The sequence below is a fragment of the Podarcis filfolensis genome (assembly GCF_964270895.1).
Source record: "Podarcis filfolensis genome assembly, chromosome: 9".
NCBI classification, from domain to species: domain Eukaryota; kingdom Metazoa; phylum Chordata; class Lepidosauria; order Squamata; family Lacertidae; genus Podarcis; species Podarcis filfolensis.
Window position 1 is genome coordinate 73,205,676 of NC_139610.1, and position 27,509 is coordinate 73,233,184.

Sequence of the window (27,509 nt, forward strand, 5' to 3'; positions counted from 1 at the left end):
TCCTTCGCGTTTCCTTTAATGCTGTCTAATTACGGCAGCTGACAACCATCTTCCGTGGCGCAATTAGCACTGCATTCCACTCTGCTCAACTGATTCCTCCCTGGGTTTTGATTTTGGCGTGCGTGCCTTCCACACTTTGGCCCAATGGGCCGCGGCGTACCTTGGGGCTCAGACCCATCTACCTGGCATGAGAAACCCAGATTTGCGGACGTGTGGCATGCGGGCATTGGAAACAGAGGTGCACCCACCTGCCCCCCCCCCTGGAACTGGTTCTGCTTCTCTGAGAGGCCTCGGCTGCCTGCCGCTCGACTTGCGTCGCCTCATCAGCAAGGGCAGCGCGTTGCAGGAAGTGGCATATGCCGCAGCAGATGCTGCCGAATCAATCCCCGGTAATGATGAGAGAATGAAATTACTCATCCGCCATCGCCGCAGCTTGAATGGGCTTGCAGTGTTCCTGGAGAGGCGGCTGGCTGAGAGCGAACTAGAAACAGATTCCATGGACAGAATCACCTTGCTTGTCATTTGGTCCGGATTCTGCCCTCTGGAGCATCACCGTCCATTGGACAGCCCTTCAGATAGTTGGAAGATGTCCATCACATCAACTCGGTCTTCTCTTCTCCAAGCAAAACACCCCCAAATCCCTCAACCATTCCTCATAAGGTTTGGTTTCCAGGCCCTTGGTCGTCTTGGTTGCCCTCCTCTTGGTCGCACACTTTCCAGATTGTTGATATTCTTCTGGATATTGGACTGAATACTGGGCACAATATTCCAGGTATGGTCTGACCAAGGCAGAATGGAATGGTACTATTCCTTCCCTTGATCTTGACAATCAACTTCTGAAGACTACAACTGCATTAACTTTTTTTTTTTTGCTGCTGCATCACACTGTTGACACATGTCGCAGAAGACAGAGGAAGTTTGTTTCCTGGTAGGACCGGAACCAATGGAATCAGAAGACAGGATATTTCATCTAAATATTAGGAATAACTTCCTGATAGTAAAAGCTGTTTGACAGTGGAGATGACCCAGGAAGCTGGTGGACTCTCTCTCATCAGAGGTTTTTCAACAGAGGTTGAATGGCCATCCATTGGAGATTCTTCAGCTGTGACTCCTGTATTGCATGGAGTCAAACTGGATTATTACCCAGGGGGTCTCCTCCAACTCTGCAATTCTATGATTCTAATTTCTCACCAAATCTGGGTTGTGATTGGCCAGAATTTTGAAAAACAAAGAGGATTATTCGGGGGGGGGGGGAATAGAGTTGTGTGTGAACGAGCTCTCTGTGTGTGCAGAGAAATCGGGGGGTGGGTGGGATTTCACCCTGTCTCTCCAGTCAGAGGAGAAACCTTCAAGCATCTTCATTTATTTTTCTCCTTCGGGATTTTTCTTTTTTCTGTTGCTACCACTGCAAGTGAAAAAAAGGGAGAGGAATTAACTCCAGGTGCAGCAAAACACTGTTTATTGTGAACCCAACATGTTTCAAGGAAAAAATCCTTTACCAAGGTCACATCTTTAAAGAAACAATTCTAGCAAACTAGGAATACTGCAGGAGCTCTGGGTGGGGTGGATGGGCTTGCAGTAAACAATATTTTGTAGCACCTAAAGCTTCTCCTCTACTCCTTATGTTCATCGCCTGTTAGCGTTGCTACCCAACTTCTGTGATTAATTCTTTCATTTTTATTTTTATTTTAAATATTTTATTTACATATAAAACACATAAATTTACATTTACACAATACATATACACAACACACTACCTTATTTTCATAGCATAAAACATACTTACGTTACATTACTCTATATAATACCTACCTATACTGTACATATCAACATACCTACACTCCTACCCCACCCGGACACCCACCAAGTGACTTGACTTTCAGCCATTCTTGTTACGCTACTTTATTTTTCCAACTAGCTGAAAGGCATTTCATTATTTCTTTAATCTCTTCTTCTGTCTTGACTTTACTCTCCTTTCACTCTCATCATTTTCTGGATTCACTCAATATCTGTCAGAAATTCTACTTTTCCCACATAGATTTTGATGCATTCCTTAAAGATAGCCCACTCCTTTGATTAACACTTTCAAATGCCATTGGAAGAAGTCACGCCACCATTTTATATCCTCCACAGTGCCCAATACCATACCCCACAAGTGTCCCGGAAAAGCCAGGGCATCCCGTTTTTCTTTCTCACAAGAAAAATGATCACCACGATCTTGTGCGATTTCACACCACAATTCCCCCCTGGAAAAAATGCTTTTGTGGGGTCATAATCTCACGTGGCACCCAAAAACACATTTTTTTATTGTCATGCCTGGAAAACCATTCCATCACAAGAGGAACTGAGGACCACCAACTACCGAAAGCTACTAGCCACAATGGCTATGTTTTCTTACCACTATTCCCAGATGCTGAGAATTACAAGTGGGGAGCGGGCTGTTGTCCTCAGGACCTGCTTGGGGGTTCATGGTTGGCCCCTGTAAGAACAGGATACGGGAGGTGGCCCCCTTTGGCCAGCAAGATCCAGCAGCCAAACCCTCCTTATATCACACCATAGCAGTCACCCCCAAATAAATTGTAGAACCCCTTCTGCAAAGCAACCCTTTAACAGGAGTAGGGGAAAACAGTGGGTCAAAGTCCCACTCTATTCTGCCTTGGCCAGACCAACCACACCTGGAATGCCATATCCCATTCTGGGCACCACAGTTTAAGAATCAGAAGAATCAATGGAAGTCGTAGTACCACTCTATTCTGCCTTGGTCAGATCCTGGAATCCTGTGTCCAGTTCTGGACACCACAGTTTAAGGAGGATATTGACAAGCCAGCAGGTGTGCAGAGGAGGGCAACCAAGATGACCAAGGGTCTAGAAGTCAAGCCTTATGAGGAACGGTTGAACAGCTGGGTATGTTTAGTCTGGAGAAGAGGAGACTGACAGGTGGGTATGATAGTCATCTTTAAATATCTGAAGGGCTGTCACATGGGGAAGTGGAGCAAGCTTGTTTTCTCCTGCTCCAGGGGGGAAGACCTGAAGCAATGGATTCAAATTATAAAAAAGGAGATTCCGACTGAACATTAGGAAGAACTTTCTGATGGTAAGAATGATTCGATGCTGTAGGACCACCTTGAAAGGTTGTGGACTCTCCTTTGTTTGTGGTTTTCAAGCACAGGTTGGATGGCCATCTGTCATGGATGCTTGAGCTGAGATCCCTGCATTACAGGGGGTTGGACTAGATGACCCTCGTGGTCCCTTCCAACTTTACAATTACAGCGGTACCTCAGGTTAAGAACTTAATTCATTCTGGATGTCCGTTCTTAACCTGAAACTGTTCTTAACCTGAGGTACCACTTTAGCTAATGGGGCCTCCTGCTGCCGCTGCACGATTCCTGTTCTCATCCTGAAGCAAAGTTCTTAACCCGAGGTACTCTTTCTGGGTTAGTGGACTCTGTAACCTGAAGCGTCTGTAACCCGGGGTACCACTGTATTTGATTCTATTGTCCCCACCTCCAGAAAAATGTCTGAAAATGTTTGGCCTATCTGTACAATAGAGTCCAGCAATATTCCAACCAAACATCCTTTCCGCTTTAGCCTTCTGGGCGGTTAAGTACAATTGAAATTTTAGCTCTGGCCGATGGACCCTGGTGGCACTCAACCGCCTTGTTCAGCATGCGGCTTATGTAAAATTCTGTGCAAAGAGGCCCAAATTCCTTTATGAGCCTTTAATACTGTTGGAGGGTGGCTGTTTCCCCCCTTTCCTTTTATGATCTCTGTGTTATTACGGCGGGCTTCCCGCAGTGCCATCCACCGCCTCCGAGCCAAATTAATCTGTGTTTTTCTTTTCCCAGTGTCATTAGGAAAACGACTTGTAAATATAGTTCCCTATTCTGCATTGTTGAGTGGAGTTTGTTTGGTTTTTCTCCCCCCAACTCCCCCCCCCCATAGATGTTTGGTTAGGGTTGCTTGCAGAGCCCCATCCTGCAGACTCCGAATAAAAGGACCTTCTCCGAGTGGAGCCTCGGATAATAGCAGTGCATTTACCATTTGCTTGAGAGAGCATTCAGCCTCTGCTTTCTCCTTGCATCTATTTTGGGAGGTGGAATTAGCGGCATGCAAAAATCTGTCCCTTTGTGTTCCTGCAGAGCTCTGTGCTTCCCTGACCCCTGTTCTGAACAACAGGGGCTAGTGGCATGGACAGCACCCCTTAACCCATAGCTGTCAATGTTCCCCCTTTTTAAGGGTAAAAGGTAAAGGGACCCCTGACCATTAGGTCGAGTCATGGCCGACTCTGGGGTTGCGGCGCTCATCTCGCTTTACTGGCCGAGGGAGCTGGCGTACAGCTTCCGGATCATGTGGCCAGCATGACTAAGCCGCTTCTGGCGAACCAAAGCAGCGCACAGAAACGCCGTTTACCTTCCCGCCGGAGCGGTACCTATTTATCTACTTGCACTTTGACGTGCTTTCAAACTGCTAGGTTGGCAGGAGCAGGGACCGAGCAATGGGAGCTCACCCTGTTGCGGGGATTCGAACCGCCGACCTTCTGATCGGCAAGTCCTAGGCTTTGTGGTTTAACCCACAGCGCCACCCGCGTCCCTTAAATTCCCTTATTCCTAATAGGATTCCTCGCAAGAAAAGAGAAAAGTTGACAGCTATGCTTAACCTTGCCCCTGTGCCTGCATCACAATGAGCTCCCTGTCAGGGGCGGAGGAAGGGGGTGCGGTGGGGGCAGACCGCCCCGGGTGTCTTCGCTGAGGGGGGTGACATTTGGCGCACTGCCCGGCCACAACTCCCAAGCCTACCCCGGCCATCGTGGGAAGGGGAGCAACTGCGCTGTCTTGCCGGCAGCATTCCCCCCTTTCCCCTTCATTTTGACAGTGTGCTGGGCCTGGGGGTTAACCTGAGCAACGTGGTCCAGGTCTGGTCCTGAATCCAAGGATTCCACAAGGAGTCAGTCCAACAGGGCGAAGGCAGGAAACCAGGCAAGGTCAGGCACAGGGTAACAGGCAGGTTCCAGCAAGCAGCAATGTTGCTCCCACAACCTGGGGCGGGGTCCGACAGCCTTTTATCTCTGTCGGGGTAACGGCTGGTCCTGATCCCCCAGCAACTCACCTCCCTGTCTTGCCCGAAGGCAAGCACTCCTCCTGCGAGTACTCAGGTCTCTCCTTCTCTCAGACCTTCATCTCTGCAGCTCGGGAGACGTCGATGGGTTACTAGACCCCGGGGCCGCCTCAGCCTGCCCTGACCCAACCAGAAGTGGAGCAGCTGTAAGTTATGGCCCAGCTGGAGGCAACAAGGTAATCCCCGCATCTGGAGCCAGGGCAGGCTCAGGCCCCTGACTCGGCCCAGCTGGTGCTTGTTGCAGGAGAACCTGTGCAGGCTGGAACTCTTCAGGATCAGGTCCTTGACTTGGTTCAGGTGATGCCTGAGGCAAAGGATCCGGTACAGACTGCGTCTCCTCTGGTTCCGAGTCGGAGCCCGAGTCCCAGGCCATCACAGACAGCTGGGGGAGGCTTGGGAGTCGCGGGTAGGCGGGAGGTGTACCAAATGTCCACCATCGATGGCTCGCTCCGCCCCTAGCTGCAGGGTGTGTGTGCCGCTCCATACACCCTATGGCTATCCTGCGCCTGGGAGGGCACTCTCTGAGCCAAGGAGGTCAGTAACTATACAACCTTTAGAAGACATTTGAAGGCAGCCCTGTATAGGGGAGGTTTTTTAAAAAAATAATGTTTTCTTGTGTTTTTATATATGTTGGAAGCTGCCCAGAGTGGCTGCGGCAACCCAGGCAGATGGGCGGGGTAAAAATAATAAAGTAGTAGTAGTTGTTGTTGAATAAGATGTCCCTATTTTCATCAGGGAAACGTCAGATGGTCCACCGACCTGATACAACCTGATACCTGATACAACAGAGTTCAACCTGAGGGTCCTGGACTTGCTTGTGGACTGGGATGCAACCAGGTGATCACCTTCTCTGGATTCGCAATGCATCTTTCTGTGTACAAAAAAACCCACCATAATCAAAGCATTTATTTTATACAATGTAAAGGTAAAGGTAAAGGACACCTGGATGGTTAAGTCCAGTCAAAGCCGACTATGGGGTTGCGGCGCTCATCTCGCTTTCAGGCTGAGGGAGCCAGCGTTTGTCCACAGACAGTTTACCAGGTCATGTGGCTAACATGACTGAGCCGCCAGCATGACTGAACCGCTACTGGCACATGGAGGACCGTGCCGAGTGCCAGAGCGCACGGAAATGCCATTTACCTTCCTGCCGCAGCGGTGCCTATTTATCTATTTGCACTGGCATGCTTTTGAACTGCTAGGTTGGCAGGAGCTGGGACAGAGCAACAGGAGCTCACCCCATAGCGGGGATTCGAACCGCCAACTTCCGATCAGCAAGCCCAAGAGACTCAGTGGTTTAGACCACAGAAACGGCCGTGCAAAATGTGTGTTCTGTAAGCGAATGCATTGTGAATTGCGCTGTCTGTGTAAAAAGCACACACAAAAGTTCATACCATGGAGATGGGCCTCTGATGAAGGCCAAAATGGAATGATGGAAGGCACGTTTCAGCCCGTCCACTAATTGGGAGTTATTTTGTTTTTACAACAAATGGAAAAATTAAGCAAATGAGTCCCATTTGTTTCATTCCTTTTAGTTAAGGATTTAAACAGATGAGTTCTGAATGGAAACACATTCATTAATTCCATGTGATTTTTTGGGGGGTAGTTTCTTTTGGGGTGGAAGATGTACAGGGCTGGGCTGGGAAGCACAGGGTGAAGGTGATGAGGTCTGAGCTATGTAGATGCACCAGCAGAACCAATTCAATGCTCCCATTTATGCCTCTGGGGGGCTCTAACCTTGCTGGTGGGCTGCCCCTCCCTATCTTCATCAAGTTATGCTACATTGACACCAGGGTCAGGCGAGCAGCGCCACATCTCTGCCCACCACACGAGGTGCTGCTGAGCTCAGAAGGCCCTTCCTTGTGAACATGGTTCGACTGGAAGAGAAAGCCCTCTTGCGACCAGCTCTACCATTGGGCAAAATGAGTCAACTGCTCTGGTGGCAGATATGAGAAGGTGGTGAATTGGTGCCTGCCCCCCGAGTTCTGCCACTTCCTGCCATCCAACAAGTCTTGCCCAATGAAGCTCACTGCCACCTTCACAGAAGCACAGAACTGCAGAGTTGGAAGGAACCTGAGATCCATCAAGTCCAACTGTCTGCAATGGAAGACTCACAGCTAAAAAATCCCTGATGCATGGTCATCCCACCTCTGCTTAAAACCTGCAATGAAGGAAGGTCCACCATCTTCCAAGGTCAACCGTTCAACTGCTGAACAGCTCTCTTACTGCCAAGAAGTGCTTCCTAATGTTTAGCTGGAATCTTCTTTCTTGTACAGTGGTACCTCGGTTTAAGGGACGCGGGTGGCGCTGCGGCTTAAACCGCAGAGCCTAGGGCTTGCCAATCAGAAGGTCGGCGGTTCGAATCCCCACGACAGGGTGAGCTCCCATTGCTCGGTCCCTGCTCCTGCCAACCTAGCAGTTCGAAAGCACGTCAAAGTGCAAGTAGATAAATAGGTACCGCTCCGGCGGGAAGGTAAACGGCATTTCCATGCGCTGCTCTGGTTGGCCAGAAGTGGCTTAGTCCTGCTGGCCACATGACCCAGAAGCTGTGCGCCGGCTCCCTCGGCCAATAAAGCAAGATGAGCACCGCAACCCCAGAGTCGGCCACGACTGGACCTAATGGTCAGGGGTCCCTTTACCTTTACCTACCTCAGTTTATGAACTTAATCCGTTCCGGAAGTCCGTTCTTAAACCAAAACCGTTCTTAAACCAAGGTGCGCTTTCCCTAATGAGGCCTCCTGTGCCCTTCCACCGTTCGGCTTCCGTTCTTAGACTGAGGTAAAGGTCGCAAACTGGGACGCTACTTCCGGTTTTGTGGAGTTCATAAACCGAATAGTTCGTAAACAAGGCTGTTCTTAAACCAGATACCACTGTAATTTCAATCCATTGTTTCAGGTCCCAGCCTCTGTAGCAGCAGAAAACAAGTTTTTTCCATCTTCCCTGTAGCCACCCTTCAGATATTTGAAGATGGCGACCATCTCATCTCTCAGTTTTCTCCTCTCCAGACAAAACATAACCAAGTCCTTCAACCGTTCTTCACGACATTTAGCTTCCAGACTTTTTATCATCCGAGGAAGGAGAGTCTACAACTTTTTAAGGGAGCCCGTTCCACTGGCAAAAACCTATTATCACCAAAAAGTTCTTCCTGATGTTCAGTTGGAATCTCCTTTCTTGTAACCTGAAGACATTGGTTTGAGTCCTACCTTCCATAGCAGGAGAAAACAAGCTTGCTCCATCTTCCATGTGACAGCCTTTGAGATATTTGAAGATGACTATCATATCCCAGTGCATTTCTGAGCACAATTCAAAGTGTTGGTACTGAGCTTTAAAGTCCTAAACGGCCTCTGTCCAGTAGACCTGAAGGAGCGTCTCCACCCCCATCGTTCTGCCCTGACACTGAGGTCCAGCTCCGAGGGCCTTCTGGCGGTTACGTCCCTGCGAGAAGAGAAGTTACAGGGAACCAGGCAGAGGGCCTTCTCGGTAGTGGCGCCCACCCTGTGGAACACCCTCCCACCAGATGTCAAAGGAAATAAACAACTACAGTCATACCTGGCAAAATATTATTATTATTATTATTATTATTATTATTATTATTACCTCATATTACACTTGCTTCATGTTATGTTCTTTCAGGTTACGTCCCGCGGCGACCCGGAAGTACCAGAAAGGGTTACTTCTGGGTTTTGCCACTCGCGCATGCGCAGAAGTGCAAAATGATATTACGTGCATGCGCAGAAGCGCCGAATCGCAACCTGCGCGTGCGCAGACGCACCGCTGTGGGTTGCACTCTTTTCATGTTGCGAACGGGCCTCCGGAACGGATCCCGTTCGCAATCACAGGTACCACTGTACCTGACTTTTAGAAGACATCTGAAGGCAGTCCTGTTTAGGGAAGTTTTTAATGTTTGATATTTTATTCTGTTTTTAATCTGTTGGGAGCTGTCCAGAGTGGATGGAAAACCCAGTCGGATGGGCAGGGTATAAATTTATTATTATTATTATTATTATTATTATTATTATTATTATTATTATTATTATTATCTCTTCTCAGTCTCCTGTTTTCCAGGTTAAACATACCCAGCTCCTTCAACCATTCCTCTGATAAGGCTTGGTTTGCAGACCCCTGATCATCTTGGTTGGCCTCTTCCGTACACCTTCCAGCTTGTCAACATCCCTCTTGTACAATGATTACCCCTCCTCTTCCTATCCATCAAGGGATGTACAAGATAACCTGGGCTTCTTGAGCCGAATGAGGCGGGTTGGGTGGCGGACCTGATGCACGGCTCCATTCGCCTTGCAGCCGCGGTTGTGAATGGGTTACCACCGTGCCCCTCACGATTCCAAGATAACAACCAGCCAAATTAACTTGGGAAGGACTTTTAAAAAATCAGAATGCACCACCCTGCTGCCTTTTCGTCTGGCAAATTTTGAGCCGTTCATAAATTTGCATATTTAATTAAATGCCGCAAGCAAATAATGATTTTACACCCCCCTCCCCAATTAGATGCCAAGTTCCTTGCTGCATATCAGAAGGCGGCTGATTTTTTGGTCTTTGTGAGAAAGGCCAGATAAGGCTCCCTTGACATTCAGCAAAGGAACGGATGCCTATTAGCTGGATTTTAGAAATACAAAAAGTCTTCAGTGAATGTAGGGAGACTTAAAACACACACACACACACACCCTCCAGTTTTCCTCTTCTGTGGATGCATTTTGGAAAGGGATGGAGTAACTTGCTCAGCAGGTTTATCCCAGTGGGCTGACCCAATCTGACACATAGTTAAACTATGGAACTCCCCACCACAGGAGGCAGTGATGACCACCCCCCAGATGACTTTAAACAAGGGTTGGACATGTTTTTGGGCACAATGGCTGTGCTCTGCCTCCACAGTTGGAGGCAGCAATGTGTCGCGGTCTGGTTCACGGGCGATCGAAGTCCCAGCTGGGGACGTCGGGACCAGGGGCAAGATGGCGGGGTGGGGCAGGAACGGGAGTCCAGAAGCCAGGAGTCAGAAAGCCAAGGGTCAGGAAGCAAGGAGTCACGAAGTCAAGAGTCCAAGGGTTGAGAAGCAAGGAGTCACGAAGTCAAGGTTCTGAGGGTCAAGAAGCAAGGAGTCACAAAGTCAAGGGTCCGAGGGTCGAGAAGCAAGGAGTCACGAAGTCAAGGGTCTGAGGGTCGAGAAGCAAGGAGTCACAAAGTCAAGGGTCTGAGGGTCGAGAAGCAAGGAGTCACAAAGTCAAGGGTCCAAGGGGCGAGAAGCAAGGAGTCAAGAAGCCGAGGTCCGAGGATCAGGAAGCAAGAAGCCAAACGCAGCAAGGCAGGAAGCGTGTTGCTGTGGCAAAGAGCCAAAGGGAAAGGCTGACCTTATATCCCTTCCCGGCTCTTGCCACCAGGTGCTGTGAGTTACCAAGCGGCCTCACCAGGTGAGGCCACACCTTGCATCTTCAGAAAAAAACTTAGGAAGGCCCCAGTCCTGCAGAGTCCTATTGGTCACAGGGCCTGGCTCCTGCATGCACACCTGACACAATGATTTTGAATCCTGTGTTTGAATCCTGTTTCTGGGTTTCCCACAGGCATCTGGTTGGCCACTGTGAGAACTGGACTATGAGACTCTGGGTAGGAAGCTGAAGGGCCTTGAGAAACAGATGGTTTCCCCATCACTCCTTCTTGTTGAAGGTCGTGGTCCAGGAAGAGAGATGAAAATATTGGAAATCAACCATTTTGCATTCTTGGACCATGCTCCCCGCTTTCTCAAGGAGGGACGTCGGGCAAAAAATGTGCGGTATCTCACAGAGATTGGCAAGAATGTGTTTGCTAAGAGTCTCACAAACCTGACCAGGAACCGTAGGGTCCCTTCCAACTTTACTATTATGTACAATTTTATAACATGCAGATAATAATATGTATAAACAAATCAGACAGAGGTGCTGAGGGAAGTCTATGGAGGGTGGGAGTAGGAGGGGGGAAATGGGAAAATGTATTTGGATATATTGATTTATAAATTGATTTGCTAAAAGTGATAATAATTTTTTTTTAAAAAAGAAGAAGAGTGTGCATTTTATGTTTTTTTTTAAAAGGTGGTTTATTTTATGTAAAGTACAGACAACATCAGAGAGGGCGTTTGTTTCTGTTTTGACTCGCGCTGACCACACAAGGCCCTGCTTCTGTTCTCCTGCAGTTTGGCTTCCCGCATTCATCCTGCTGCCCATTGTGGTGGGATTTTGCATAAGTAATTATGGAAATTAATGACTTTATTATCATGTTAATCCCACACCATTCATTTCAAAGCAAAGGAAATGGGGAAACCATAATCCAATAAATATGTATTGTTTGCAGACTGAAAGCAGGAATGGCAAATATGGCTGAACCGATTTCCATTCTGGACACAAGATGAAAAGAAAAGCCATTGGCAACCTCTTACTCCCTTTTCCATTTCTGTAAGAATTCTCCAACACCTTTATACAAAAAACACAGAGTGCTAGTCAACAGGCAGTGTGGCATAGTGGTTAGAGCATCCAGCTAGGAAATGGGAGACCAAGGTTTGAATCCCACCACTAGACCATGAAACTTTCACTGGGTGTGACCTTGGGGCAGTTGCTGCCTCTCAGCCTAACCTACCTCACAGGGTTGTTCTGTGGAATAAATGAGGAAGGGAGAATCATGGACACCACCTTGAGCTCATTGGAGAAAGAGAAATATATAAATGCAATGAATAAACTCAGTCTAACTCAGAGTACACCCATTGAAATTGATGGCAATGACGAAGAGAGGAATAGCTCAGTCGGTAGAGCATGGGACTCTTGGTCTCAGGATTGTGGGTTTGAACCCCACATTAGGCGAAAGATTTCTGACTTGCAGAGGGCTGGACTAGATGACCCTGGTGGTCCCTTCCAATTCAACAATTCTATGATTCTATGACTGGTTCAGGAGTGGGACTACTCTTAGTAATGCTTACTTGAGTAACGTACAACTGTGGTTCTCTCCCACCCAGTGCATTCTTTCAAAATAAAAAATAAAATCTGCACAGAACAGGGGAGGGCAGTGAGACTGCGAGGGGGTCCTTAGGCAGGGACACAGGTGGCGCTGTGGTCTAAACCACTGAGCCTCTTGGGCTTGCCGATCGGAAAGTTGGTGGTTCGAATCCCCGTGACGGGGTGGGCTCCTGTTGCTCTGCCAACAGCTCTCTCCTGTCCCAGCTCTGCCAACCTAGCAGTTCGAAAGCACACCAGCGCAAGTAGATAAATAGGTACCGCTGCAGCGGGAAGGTAAATGGCGTTTCTATGCACTCTGGTTTCCGTCACGGTGTCCTGTTGCGCCAGAAGCACGTCAATGTGCAAATAGATAAATAGGGCTCCTGTCTAAAACGCAGGACAGTCAGTTTAGACAGCTAAATGGACCAATGATCTGCCTTGAGTGTCGGGAGGCTGGTGTCTCTGATCTGCAAGCAGGACTTGGATGTAAGCTGGACTTACCTCCTGCTCCATAAGCTCTCCTGGTGCTGACTCTTCTGAACAGGAACCCCCGAGGTGGAATCTACAGTCCTGAAATGCTAAATGTATAGACATCAGAAGTGCTTGCAGGATCCAGCTTGCAGGATCCAGCCATAGCTGTCAACTTTTCCCTTTTTTTAAGGGAAATTCCCTTATTCCGAATAAGATTCCTCGCAAGAAATGGGAAAAGTTGGCAGCTATGGATCTAGCCCATTGACTTGATCCAGTCAGTCCTTATGCATTTAGCTGGGATAAGTGCCACGACAACCTAGCAGTTCAAAAGCAACCAGCGCAAGTAGATAAATAGGTACCACTGCAGCAGAAAGGTAAATGGCGTTTCTGTGCACTCTGGTTTCTGTCACAGTGTCCTGTTGTGCCAGAAGCGGTTTAGTCATGCTGGCCACATGATCCGGAAAGTTGTCTGTGGACAAACGCCAGCTCCCTTGGCCTGAAAGCAAGATGAGCGCCGCAACCCCACAGTTGCCTTTGACTGGACTTAACCATCCAGGGGTCCTTTACCTTTTACCTTTACTTAGGTTGCTTGGTTCATCCGTAATTCGGACTCTGATCTTCAAAAATGTGCTTGTATCGGACAAGCTGAGGTTGAGTTAAAGGGGTGGGGATGAATGCGGTAAAGTCAGAATGACCTGGGGGTTCACATTTGTTCTCCTTGCCACACCCAGTACTTGAAAAGTGACTTTGGACAGGCAAGCAGAATTGTACAACTAATCCCGAGCAGAAGACTCCCATCATGGAATGGCTCCTCCACTTGGCATTCTGCTGTCATCGCAGAAATGCTGTTTTATGGAAATCGAGGTCACCTGGAAGAAAGACGTCGGAGCGCTTTATCGCACTTCTATCTGAGCCTCGCTTGCTCCCTGACAGCCTCTGCGCTTGTAACTTTTACAAAGACATGAATGGAAGAAGAACATGAAGCTGCCATGTTGTCGCTAAGGGTTTCCTTCCCCGAAAAAGCTGGGACAGGGGCCGGGAAACTCATGCCCTTCATAAGAACATAGGAAGAGCCAGCTGAATCAGGCCAACGGCCCATCTAGTCTCACATCCCGTTCTCCCAGCCTGTGGGAAGCCTGCAATCAGAATTCGAACACAGAGCCCTCTCCCCTCCTGTGGCTCCCAGCACATAAGCATTGGTGCCTCCAAATGCAAAGGGGGAACATAGCCATTGTGCCCACCAGCTGCTGATAGCCCTCTCCTGCATGAATTTGTCCAATTCTCTCATCCAAGTTGGTGGCTCTCCCTGGTGTCCAGTGGCAGAGAGTTCCATAGTTAAACTTTGCCGTTCCTTTCGTAGAATCCTAGTGTTGGGACCAATCCAACCGCTTTCCAGTGCAGGAGATCTAGACAGAGAGCCGTCCCATTTTTACTTGAAAACCTCTAGTGAAGAAAAGTCCATCTCCTCAGTCTCCTCCATGGTCAAAGAGCTCTTAACATCAGGGTAGTCTTCCCAATCAAAACCCTTCTCTTTGTGACTTGGCAGTCTTTATATCTATCTGTCTGTCTCAGAAAAGAGAAAGCCTCTGAGCATGTGCGGAGTGCTGTTCCTTTTTAAGATTCTACAGCCAGCCCGTGGACATCTAAGGGTTTAGATAAGGACCTGTGAATTCCAATTTCTCTCAGTTCCTCTTTTTCCCCTATCTTAAGTTCAATTCTCCACGTTCTGACATCTCTTTCTGATTATTACAGAAACAGTTCCCTCCCTGCGAGAAGAGAAGTTACAGGGAACCAGGCAGAGGGCCTTCTCGGTGGTGGCGCCCGCCCTAAGGAACGCCCTCCCACCAGATGTCAAGGAAATAAGCAACTATCTGATGTTTAGAAGACATCTGAAGGCAGCCCTGTTTAAGGAAGTTTTTAATGACTGATGTTTTAATATATTTTTTATATTTTGTTGGAAGCCGCCCAGAATGGCTGGGGAAACCCAGCCAGATGGGCGGAGTGCAAATAATAAATTAGTAGTAGTAGTAGTAGTAGTAGTAGTAGTAGTAGTTGTAGTAGTATAGATTTCGAGGAACCCCCTAAACACTAGGAATTAATAAATAGGGGGATTTTATTAATTGGGATATGGATGGAGGTACAAACTGCAGAGCTTTGCCGGACAAGGAATCCCTGGTCTGACTTATTTAAACCTGCCTGGATGGACTAGTGAAGAGTAAAACATGACAAAAGGGGTTGGTGGGCTATCTGAGAAGAATCCTTTGACCTGGGGAGACAGGTGTTGACAAGCTGATGAGGTGTGTATTTGAAGGGACAGAGAAAAAGAGTTTTTAGCAAGGCGTGCTGGGAAGAAGAAGGGGAGAGAAGAAAGACTGGCAAAGCATTGGAAGACACAAGATCTACCCACCCTGGAAGAATGGCAGATGAAGGTGATGGACTACATGGAACTGGTGGAAATGACTGGCAGAATCCGAGACCAGGGAGAAGAGTCGGTGGAGGAAGATTGGAAGAAATTCAAAGACTATTTACAGAAACATTGCAAGATTAATGAATGTTAGAATGATGTTGGAATGAATTTATGTGATTTTAGCAGAAATGTTACAAAGATTTAGGTAAAATAGACTGTTAATTGGTGAAAGGAGGGAAAGTAAAGGTATATTAATTTCAAGATAAATTTACAGGACAAAAATTTGAAAAGAGGGAAAGGATTTGCTGAAATGGATAATTGACTTAGAATACAAAAAAGGGAGGTGTGAGGAGGTCAGGGAAATAAGCTAATGAAAGATCAGTAATGGGAAGATTTGCTGTATTTTTTATTGATTTTTCTTTTTTGCTTAATGGATTTCAATTCTCTGTTTTTTCTTTTTGATTTTTCTTTTTGATTTTTCTTTTTTGTATTTTATCTTTTCTTATTTAAAATGAGGTTTTTTTATTTTTCTTGTTGTATTTCCAAAAACTTTAATAAATATCTTATAAAAAAAAAGAGAAGAAAGACTGGGATCCATCTTGGGCAGGTTGGCTGCAGGCTGGCTGGGAGAGATGCCTTGGACTCCATGGCTGAACTGCCGTGGGGAGCAAGCCCCTCTTAATATGACCATGCTGCAAGATCTGGACTCCCTCCATGCAGACTGAAGGTGTAAATAGGCGAATAAACCATATTTCTTAAAGCTGTGAGAGTCTCTGCTGTATCTCAGTTCTCCAAAGGACCACAGACCCTTGGTGGGTGTCTGGAACCCCATGGGTTCTTGCCACTGATTGGCAGTGATAGGGGGAAGCTCTCAACTTTTGTAACATTATCATTATTTAAAGTCCTCGTGAAAATTCAAGGGACGCAGGTGGCGCTGTGGGTCAAACCACAGAGCCTAGAACTTGCCTATCAGAAGGTCAGCAGTTCGAATCCCCGCGATGGGGTGAGCTCCCGTTGCTCAGTCCCTGCTCCTGCCAACCTAGCAGTTCGAAAGCATGTCAAAGTGCAAGTAGATAAATAGGTACCGCTCTGGCGGGAAGATAAATGGCGTTTCCGTGCGCTGCTCTGGTTCGCCAGAAGCGGCTTAGTCATGCTGGCCACATGACCCGGAAGCTGTACGCCGGCTCCCTCGGCCTGTAAAGCGAGATGAGCACCACAACCCCAGAGTCAGCCACGACTGGACCTAATGGTCAGGGGTCCCTTTACCTTTACTTTACCCCAGTATATTCATTTTTGCATGTCTTGTTTGGCACGAGAACTGCATTGCACCATTCGGAGAAGTGCAAGTTTCAAAGGACAGCTTTGCTACGGCTCATGTACCACTTTGGAAATTGCGGATTTGATAGTTTGCCGATAAAATGCAAAATGAATTGAATTTCTCCCCCATAAAGAGGTTGGGGTTCCTGAGTCAGGGGGTGCTGATTTGGGGCAGTTGGACTTCTCCCACACTTCTCCTTCTGCAAATTAACTACTAGCTGTGTGTCAAAGCAGAACGGGTGTTATTCTGTTCAGCTGCCTTTTTTTGCATTGCTATTCAATCAGCACTCGAAGGTCAACTTGAGAAAAAGAAACCTCTCTCTTCTTCTTTTAAGGGGAAAAACAATGGCAACATCATTATGCCTGGGGATGCAGCGAGCGCTGAGCCCCCTTATCTTTAATTGGAGGGGCTGGGGAATTGCAGGAAGCCTGCCAAGAATCCTTGTCTCAGGGGCATCAGATAAGGATTCTTGAGATGACCTACAAGTTTTGGTGGGCATGAGATGCCCGCCCCCGACTGGCAAAGCCATGGAAGAAACAGAAGGAACCACAGAATCAAAGGATTGTAGAGATGGGAGGTACCACGAGGGCCATCTAGTCCAACCCCCGGCAGCGCAGGAATGTTTTGCCCAGTGTGGGTCTCGAACTCACCCTTAAGAGATGAAGAGTCTTGTGCTCTACAGAATGAGCCATCTGTGGAGGGAGGACATGACTGTTCAAAAAGGGCTCATGTGCCCCCGAGGCAATGTTCGATTACCCAGGAGGCAAACTAAGCACCTTCTTGGGGACACAGCAAGCAGGGACACATGCAAAAAAAAATGAGATGATGATGATGATGAATCATGAGGAAAATCAGAACTTTGCTGGACTTCCTTATACCCCACTCCACTCTTGCCCATTTTTTTCCGTTCTCTTCTTATCACTTGTTGTGGGTTAGTCGTTTAGTCGTGTCCGACTCTCCGTGACCCCATGGACCAGAGCATGCCAGGCACTCCTGTCTTCAGTAGATGTGATGGTCATCCGAACTGAATTCGCCCATTCCGATCCATTTTAGTTCACTGATGCCCAGGATGTCAATATTTATTCTTGCCATCTCATTTTTTACCACATCCAGCTTACCAAGGTCCATGGCTCTTACATTCCAGGTTCCTATGCAATATTTTTCTTTACAGCGTTGGACTTTCGCTTCCAGGCATATCCGCAACTGAGCGTCCTTTCGGCTTTGGCCCAGCTCTGAATCTACTTGTCCTCCACTCTTCCTCAGTAGCATGTTGGACGCCATCCAGCGTTATAACTTTTATATGCCTGTTGTCTTTGTCCATGGAGTTTTCTTGGCAGGGATACTGGAGTGGCTTGCCGGTTCCTCCTCCAGGTGGATCACGTTTGGTCAAAACTCTCCGCTATGACCTTTCCATCTTGGGTGGCCCTGCACGGCATAGCTCATAGCTTCTCTGAGTTATTCAAGCCCTTTCGCCATGGCAAGGCAGCGATCCATGAAGGAGTCTTCTCACTTATCCCCAGCTAAATGCATAAGGACAGACTGGATCAAATCAATGGGCTAGATCCTGCAAGCTGGATCCTGTAAGCACTTCTGATGTCCATACGTTTAGCATTTCAGGACTGTAGATTCCACTTCCCCCTTCATGGATCACTGCCTTGCTGGCAAAGGGGCAGGTGAAAACTTTCTTTTTTCCAGCAGGGAGCTAACCGCATTTTAAGAAACGGGCTGGTGCTGTGATGTTTTTATTGCAATGATCAGCATCTTAAAAAGCAGAGACATCACCTTGCCGACAAAGGTCCGTATAGCTAAAGCTATGGTTTTCCCAGTAGTGATGTATGGAAGTGAGAGCTGGACCATAAAGAAGGCTGATTGCCGAAGAATCAATGCTTTTGAATTATGGTGCTGGAGGAGACTCTTGAGAGTCCCATGGACTGCAAGAAGATCCAACCTCTCCATTCTGAAGGAAATCAGCCCTGAGTGCTCACTGGAAGGACAGATCCTGAAGCTGAGGCTCCAAGACTCTGGCCACCTCATGAGAAGAGAAGACTCCCTGGAAAGACCCTGATGTTGGGAAAGATGGAGGGCACAAGGAGAAGGGGACGACAGAGGACGAGGTGGCTGGACAGTGTTCTTGAAGGTACCAGCATGAGTTTGGCCAAACTGTGGGAGGCAGTGGAAGACAGGAGTACCTGGCGTGCTCTGGTCCAGGGGGTCACGAAGAGGCGGACATGACTAAACGACTAAACAACAAAGATTCCACCTCGAGGGTTCCCGTTCAGAGCAGGAGGTAAGTACAGCTTACCTCCAAGTCCTGCTTGCAGATCAGAGACACCAGCCTCCCGACACTCAAGGCAGATCATTGGTCCATTTAGCTGTCTAAACTGACTGTCCTGCATTTTAGACAGGAGCCCTATCCCAGCCCTGCTGGGAGATGCAAAGGATTGAATCTGGGACCTTTTTTGCATGCAAAGCAGATGCTCTACTGCTGGGCCTTCTCTGCAAGGTAGGAACTGTTTGCAGATAGCCTGCTGCTTGATATGAGAAGCCGGGATGCTGGCTGGAAAATCAAATCTGCTCGCAGGGAGGTGTGCCAGCTTTCTCTTTAAAATAGCAGGCGGAGGCGATTATCTGCAAGTAAACATGCTTGCAGGTAAGCATGCCAGTTAAAGTGGAAAGCTTGCTGCAGGCCATGTCCTTGTCCCTGGTTATGTCTTGCATCATCAGGAACATGGCAAAGAAGTTATAGCATATTTGTTTTCTGAACTTGGGTCTCAACCCCATAAGAAGAAAGTGCAGAGTATTTTGCGGTATAAAACAGTGGCATATCATGGGTTGCCAGTGCCCAGAGCTACGCACATAAGAGTGGGGTGGAGAGAAACGGCTGGAGTACGCATGCACATTCAACTGCCGAATGGTGTCCACATTGCCCAAGAGCAGGGGTCAGCAAACTTTTTCAGCAGGGGGCCGGTCCACTGTCCCTTAGACCTTGTGGGGGGCCGGACTATATTTTGAAGGGGGGGGAATGAACGAATTCCTATGCCCCCAAAATAACCCAGAGATGCATTTTAAATACAAGGACACCTTCTACTCATGTAAAAACATGCTGATTCCCAGATCGTCCATGGACCGGATTTAGAATGTGATTGGGCCAGATCTGGCCCCCGGGCCTTAGCTTTCCTACCCATGTCCAAGAGATTTCAGCTGCAGAAGTAAGAAAAGGAGTAGCTCCTGTGTCTTGAGACATCACTTCCTGGTTCACATGGAGAAGCCGTTTTCAACAGAGTCCAGAGACGGAAGCACAAAGCTGTATTAAGGCAGCAAAGGGTGTTGAAATTTTGCACTCCTAACAATTTTGTGCCTGGGGTAACTGCCCCGTGGTCCCCATGCTATGCCACTGATATCAAATGCCACAGATCCTATATAAAATACAGTACGGCCTCGGAACTGCCCCCTTGCCAAACCCAGCACAAAAAGAGCTGTTAAGCTCTCCATTTTCTTCGTGGGATTTCAATGGGCATCCTTCACCCACATATGGTTGAAGTAGTGCAGGTTAAGATGCAATTGCCGTGTACTACAAATCCTTTGCTGCAGTGCGACTTCACACTGATTTTTTTCCCCCCTGCAACAGTTTCTGGAACCTACAAGCAAGAGTTATTATACAATATGCTTTTCTGGTGCATTTTTCTTTTCGGCAATTCTCGGGGGGGGGGGGCGTTTCCTGAGCATCAGGGCTTGGCTTGGGCACTTGGAACACGCTACAACGCTGGGTCTACTCCATGTTCCATAATCCACTGTTGTGTTGAGCTGCAGAGTACCATCCCGCTCTACAGAGGCGAATGCTCCTGGAAATAGATTCCAAGGCCAGGATGAAAGAGCAGTCAGTCATCAGCCGCGGTGCTATCTGATTTTGCTAAATCCATAAGCACGGTGTTTTCACAGATAGCACGCTTTTCCCGGTGGAAACTGCTGAGAGGTTATTACGGGCTCCTGGCTCTTGTTGCTGATTATCAGCTCTGTTTATTTATACATCTGTCTGAAGCAAGAGAAGGAGATCTGTCAGTCCTGGCAAGACATGGCGATGCATTTATCGGCTGGTGATATGGCAAGTTATACTCTTCTAAACAGCAAGCGCCGAGCCTCCTTTATTTAATTGTGATCCTATCAATGGCTCGCTGACGTTGCCCGACTGAGCAGCGAAGATGCAAGCATCTTAATGACCCTTTGTAGGAAAAGAGAAGGCTTGAGGGGCTGTTGATTTCTCTCTCTTTTGGACAAGGATATGGGTTATTAAAATGCAGACGTTTCAGACAAAGCTCAGCCCAAAAAAAAAAATTTAAAAAATGAAGCCGATGAGGTTTGTATTTTACTCTTATTGCTTATCAGGAGTTACGGCACGGCTGAGACTTAAGCAGGCAAGTAGATACTGAGATGGTAGTGCCCTGGGCAGAAAACCCCAGTGGTGCCCCGCCCCCCGCTGGTTGAAGTAGATGTTAGACAAGGAGGCAGATCTGCAACAAACTGTTGCAGTATATCCTTACCTCTCAGGGTTCCTATCTATGTATATTTATAGCTTTAATCCTATCAATGTTTAATAGTTTTTTATGATAGTTTCCCCCCTATGTTTTTTAGCAGTTCTAATTTTTATCTGTGTTGTTGTTGTTTAGTCGTTTAGTCGTGTCCGACTCTTCGTGACCCCATGGACCAGAGCACGCCAGGCACTCCTGTCTTCCACTGCCTCCCACAGCTTGGTCAAACTCATGCTGGTAGCTTCGAGAACACTGTCCAGCCATCTCATCCTCTGTCGTCCCCTTCTCCTTCTCCCTTCTCCCCCTCCATCTTTCCCAACATCAGGGTCTTTTCCAGGGAGTCTTCTCTTCTCATGAGGTGGCCAAAGTCTTGGAGCCTCAGCTTCAGGATCTGTCCTTCCAATGAGCACTCAGGGCTGATTTCCTTAAGAAGGGATAGATTTGATCTTCTTCATCTATGCCCTCCCGCAAAACTCCCAATTTGTCAGTCTTTTTCCAGGATAATGAGGAACCATTAATGAGTCCTCTTTGGTTTCAGCCAGTCAACCAGCTACAAATCCACCTAACAGCTACCTTGTCCAGCCCACATTTTAACAGCTTCCTCACCAGAATATCATGGGGACTTTGTGAAAAGTCTTACTGAAATCAAGATACGCTATGTCCACAGCATTCCCCTGATCCACCCGGCTTGTAACTCTATCCAAAACCAAGACGAAACAAAAGACATGAGATTCGTCTGGTGTGACCTGTTTCTGAGAAAGCCATGCTAGGTCTTAGAAATCACAGCATCCTTTTCTAAGTGCTCACAGACCAAAGACTCAGCTATACAGCTGCAAATATAACATTTTAAGTGCATTATACAAATGTGACACTAGATGGCAATGGTGAGCTTAGGGCAATTTCAATATATTTTTCAAAATGTGTTTTTTTTAAAGCATTTTGACAGTGTTTTTTATATGTGTCTAGATTCCGCCCAACAGTTGAATGATCTTGTGCTGGTCCCGTGGGTTTCCATGAGGCGTGGTCCGAGTTCAGTCCGAGGTCGAGGGTGCTGTATTGAAGCTGTCTGTCAAAGTTGAAGCTGGGTCCAAGGCAGGGAGTCAGATGAGGTCAGGAGATCCGGCAGGACAGGGTGCGTGCAGGAACTGGCTACCAACAACATTTCTCCCGCAACTTGGGACTGGGGCGGGCTGGCTTTTATCTGCCCCGAGGCACAGGGCGGCCCCGATCCTCAGGTGACTCGCCTCTCCTGGCCTGGAGGCGAGCACTCCTCCTGCGGGAACTTTTCCCTCCACCTCTCTGCCCTGAGCCTCTAAAGCTCAGGAGAGGCTGGAGGGTTCCTGGACCCAGAGGCAACCTCAGCTTCCCCTGAAGGGGCTGAGAGTGGAGCACCTGCAGGCAATGGGTCCTCCATCACCTCAGGAGCCAGAGCAGACTCAGCTGGTGCCTGCACCTGTGGATCCAGCACAGGTGAGGACCCTTCAGGCTCAGGCCCCAGCCCCGGCTCAGCTGGTTCTGGAGGCGGGGAATCCTGTGCAGGCTGGGATTCCTAAGGTTCAGCCTCCAAGTCTGAATCCCAGGCCAACACAGATCTGTTCTAGAACCTTTCCTGGTATCAATATCAAGCTCACCAGTCGGTCGTTACCTGCATCTTCTTTTTCCTCCTTCTTGAAGATGAGGACAATATTTGCCCACCTCCAGTCCATAGGGACCTCACCTGTTCTCCAAGAATTCTCAAAGATTATTGTGGGAATGCTCAGGGTGAAAGGAGAGGATATATTGTTTATTAATATCCTTCCTAACTTGCGCTAGCAAGTTCCTTTATGTAGCAGAGTTACACACACCCCTTTTATATACACAGCAGATAGCTGGTTGCAGGCTCGTGTGAGCCTCTCACTATTATACAATTCAATCTGTCTCAGACTGAATTGTATGTTCCTGGTAAGTTCCCTTGAATCCCTCTTAAAAGAAAAAAAGATGCGACAATCTTATTCAAAGTCAATAAAAGAAGTTTACTCACATCAGTTCACAGTTGGATCCCTGGAGGCAGACTCAGTTACAGTCATACCTCGGGTTACAGACGCTTTAGGTTGCACGTTTTTGGGTTACGGACGCGTCGAAACTCGGAAGTACCAGAACAGGTTACTTCTGGGTTTCGGCGCTCATGCATGTGCAGAAGCACTAAACCCCACACGGATCATGTTCACAACCCGAGCATCCACTGTACAAATATGTACATGTGGATCTACCCCATATGGTGGAATAATCCCAGTGCTTCTGCTAACTGGGAGCTAGCAGAGCAGTCCTAGCTAGAAGCTGGTCAAACGAAGAAGGAAGTCAAAAAGAGGAAGGTGTGCTGCGTAACTCGTCCTTTTGTTACCTGGACAGGTTAGGTCACGCCCACCTTCTATCACATGCAAAAGGAAGGATGCTCCAGCCAGGAGGAACAGGAAGTTTCAACCGGCTGGACCAAACATTCCCTCGCATGTCTTCTCTAGCATTACAAGGAATGCTGTAGTTGACTGCCTCTCATGGATCACATCCCACAATTCTGTTATCACTAAATTTGGCAGTGCATTGTACAGTGGTACCTCGGGTTACAGATGCTTCAGGTTACAGACGCTTCAGGTTACAGACTCCGCTAACCCAGAAATAGTACCTCGGGTTAAGAACTTTGCTTCAGGATGAGAACAGAAATTGCGTGGCGGCAGCATGAGGCCCCATTAGCTAAAGTGGTACCTCAGATTAAGAACAGTTTCACGTTAAGACGGACCTCCGGAACGAATTAAGTTCTTAACCTGAGGTACCATTGTACTATCACTAGCAGGTGAGGACTTCCTTTTTCCTTTTTCCAGCAGGCTTTGGGGAGCTGCCTTTTTAAAAAAAGAAAAGAAAAAAGAAAGGCCATTAATAGCGCTGTGCTGTTTTTATTATCTGTGTTTAATAGATGTTTTATTCTTATACTTCTATTAGTGTTTAATTACTTTTTAATGATCATCTTTTATATGTTTCGAGCTTTTTTGTATTTTATCTGCGTGTTTTCAATTTGCATAAGCCACAACAAGTCCCAGTCTGGGGGAAACGTGGACTATAAATAAATATAATAATTAATTACAACAACGACAACCACCTTGGGAATCTGCAACCCCTATGTGATAAAGGCGTGGGGAGCGCATGGCAATATTTTTACAGTCATAAGAGATAGCAACTTGCTGTTTTCAGATGCCCATGTTTACCCCAGCGCCAATTAACCGGGATCTGTATGGTGATAATTGGAGGAGACGGACTTGAGTTTGACAAGGGGTCACGCCGAACAGTCACAGGCCGGCTTTCTGACCTCCTGGTCTGGGCTTTGCAAAGAGCGGGCATCAAAGTGGCGTCCAAGTGTGACAAGTAAATGAGTCAACAAAAGAGAGGTCTCGAACTCGTGGCACTTTGTGCCTGGAGAGACTGTGAGCCCTCAGACCACCTTCCAGCTTTCAGCTGGAGTGTTTCCTCTCTGAGTCCGCAGAGCTCAGACAGGCTTGCGTGATCTTGCAAATGGCAAAGGAGGCTGTTCGACATGCAGATATTAAAAGCTCCCCTCACCCAGCTCCGGGGTTTAATTTCCTTTTGTCCAACACAGCAGAATGAAGGGGTTTCTCTCCCCGTTAATGCGCTCTTGACAGCTGTTTATTAAGCCTTGCCATTAACAAAAAGGAGGGAAAGGAAAGGACAAACCAGCCAGAGGAAAAAGTGAATAGGCAAGAACTACACAGATAAATAGAGAGTATACATAATATTCCACATAGTGTTTGAGAGAGTTAACGGCAGCAAGCAAGAGAAATGTCCTCACCATTTACTTTTATAGAGGATTGCGATATGTCTGGAATTTCCTGGACATATCCAGAATGCCACATTCATCAGCAACATCTGGGCAGAAATCAGCCAACAACAACAATTTATTGTTTATACTGTTTTCAGGTTATGGAAAACTGATTTGAAATTCTCGGTGTGCTGGACGTTGAGAAAATTATATGAAAATGATGTACCGATGGTATTTGACTCCCAGTAAGTTAGCAAAAATGTATAAAACAAGTACAAATATCTCTTGGAAATGTAAAGAAAAAGAAGGCACCTTTTATTATATGTGGTGGTCCTGTAAGGCAATAAAGGCTTTCTGGGAAATGATATATAATGAACTAAAGAAATGTTTAATATAACTTTTGTAAAAACAAAACAATACCAGAAGCTTTCTTATTAGGAATTGTAGGTACCAATATCCCAAAGGAACAGAAAAGGCTTTTTATGTACGCGACAACAGCAGCATGGATGCTATTAGCCCAGAGATGGGAAGAAGAAAGAGCCCGTACCAGAAAGGAATGGCAAATGAAGCTGATCGGCTACGCTGAAATGGCAAAAATGATTGGAAAGCTCAGCGATCAAGAAGATAAAAACTTCAAGAAATAATGGGGGGAAATTACAATTTATCTAGGAGACCACTGTAAGCAGATGAAAACATTAGCAGGATTTTAATCTCGCTTGTAATGTAACAAATACTATGGACAATATGGATAGATATAAAATATAAAGTATGAATAATGTGCAGTTGAAAAAGTTGACAATAGGACCCATGGAGGGGGTCCTGACATTTAGAAGACATCTGAAGGCAGCCCTATTTAGGGAAGTTTTTTATGACTGATGCTTTAATGTATTTTTAATCTTTTGTTGGAAGCCGCCCAGAGTGGCTGGGGGAACCCAGCCAGATGGGCAGGGTATAAAATTATTATTATTATTATTATTATTATTATTAGGGAGAAGTCTCAAGATTCAGAGAAATCTCTTTATATGGATATGTATGTGGTTTCGTTATAAACTTATATCTGTAAAATCAAATAAAAATGATTTTTCAAAAAAAGAAAAAGAAAACAGGGATGTCCAGTGCTATTTTTCTAGAAAAAGAGGTGCCAGAACTCACTATGAACACCTCCCTTGTTCTCTTAGAATGGCAACTGAGAGGTCCCAGAATTGAGTTCTGGCTGGGGGAAAAAGCCATGGTGTTGTTTAGTCGTTTAGTCATGTCCAACTCTTCATCACCCCATGGACCAGAGCACTCCTGTCTTCCACTGCCTTCCACAGTTTGGTCAAACTCATGCTGGTAGCTTCGAGAACACTGTCCAACCATCTTGTCCTCTGTCTTCCCCTTCTCCTTGTGCCCTCAATCTTTCCCAACATCAGGGTCTTTTCCAGGGAGTCTTCTCTTCTCATGAGGTGGCCAAAGTATTGGAGCCTCAGCTTCACAATCTGTCCTTCCAGTGAGCACTCAGGGCTGATTTCCTTCAGAATAGATCGCTTGGATCTTCTTGCAGTCCATGGGACTCTCAAGAGTCTCCTCCAGCACCATAATTCAAAAGCATCAATTCTTCAGCGATCAGCCTTCTTTATGGCCCAGCTCTCACTTCCATACATCACTACTGGGAAAACCATAGCTTTTACTATATGGGGCATCCTATTCCATGGGTAGGCAACCTAGGGCCCAGAGGGCAGATCTGGCCCAATTGATTTCTAAATCCGGCCCGTGGACGGTCCGGGAATCAGCCTGTTTTTACATGAGTAGAATGTGTCTTTTTATTTAAAATGCACTTCTGGGTTATTTGTGGGGCCTGCGTGGTGTTTTTACATGAGTAGAATGTGTGCTTTTATCTAAAATGCATCTCTGGGTTATTTGCAGGGAATAGAAATTTGTTCATATTTTTTTTGCGAAAACATAATCCGGCCCCCACAAGGTCTGAGGGACAGTGGACCGGTCCATGGCTGAAAAAGGTTGCTGACCCCTGCTTTAACAGCTTATTATTATTAGATTTATTTGTCGCTTTTGACATCAAAGAGTCTCAAAGCGCCTTGCAATGTACGGATTGTTTGATTTTGATTAAGCGTGTGCATGTTCAAAGCAGCTCACAGCAATAAAAATAAACTTTTTCCCAGCTGAAAAAGTTTGCTGAGCCTTGTTATTCCATACCCTCCAACACTTCTCCAATGAAAACAGGGACTTGCCCACATTAATTCAATGAAACTAGGGATGTCTAGGAAAACTGGGACATTCTGGGATCAAATCAGAAACAGGGACGGCTTCTGTAACTCCAGGTCTGTCCCTGGAAAATAGGGACACTTGGAGGATCTGTGACTCCTCCTGCCCCTTTCGCTTCCCTAAACTTTCAAGGTGGTTGCCAGGAGAAACTGACAGAACATGCATGGCCAGTGATCTTGATTTGCATAATTAGCAACCAATTTGCAAAATATGCAGATAAGGCGGCCTGGATTTGGAGGCCTGGGGAATGGAAAACCTGCAGGCAGGATAGAAAGGAAAGCAAGAGGTTTATGGAGCCCCCAGCAGGGATTCCCAAGGCACTCTGCATATGTTTGGAGGCACTCGGCTCATGGCTCCAGAACAATGGAAAGGCAAAATTGGCAACCACCGTGATTCTCATTAAGGCTGCTGCAGCACCCGCGAGCCTCTCAATGCATGGACTGGGTTATAGCTCTGTCTTCACACTGGCTCTGGCTGTGACTCCGTTGCTTTAACACAGGGGTAGGCAACCTAAGGGACTGTGGGTTAAACCACAGAGCCTAGGACTTGCCGGTCAGAAGGTTGGCAGTTTGAATCCCCACGACGGGGTGAGCTCCTGTTGCTTGGTCCCTGCTCCTGCCAACTTAGCAGTTCGAAAGCA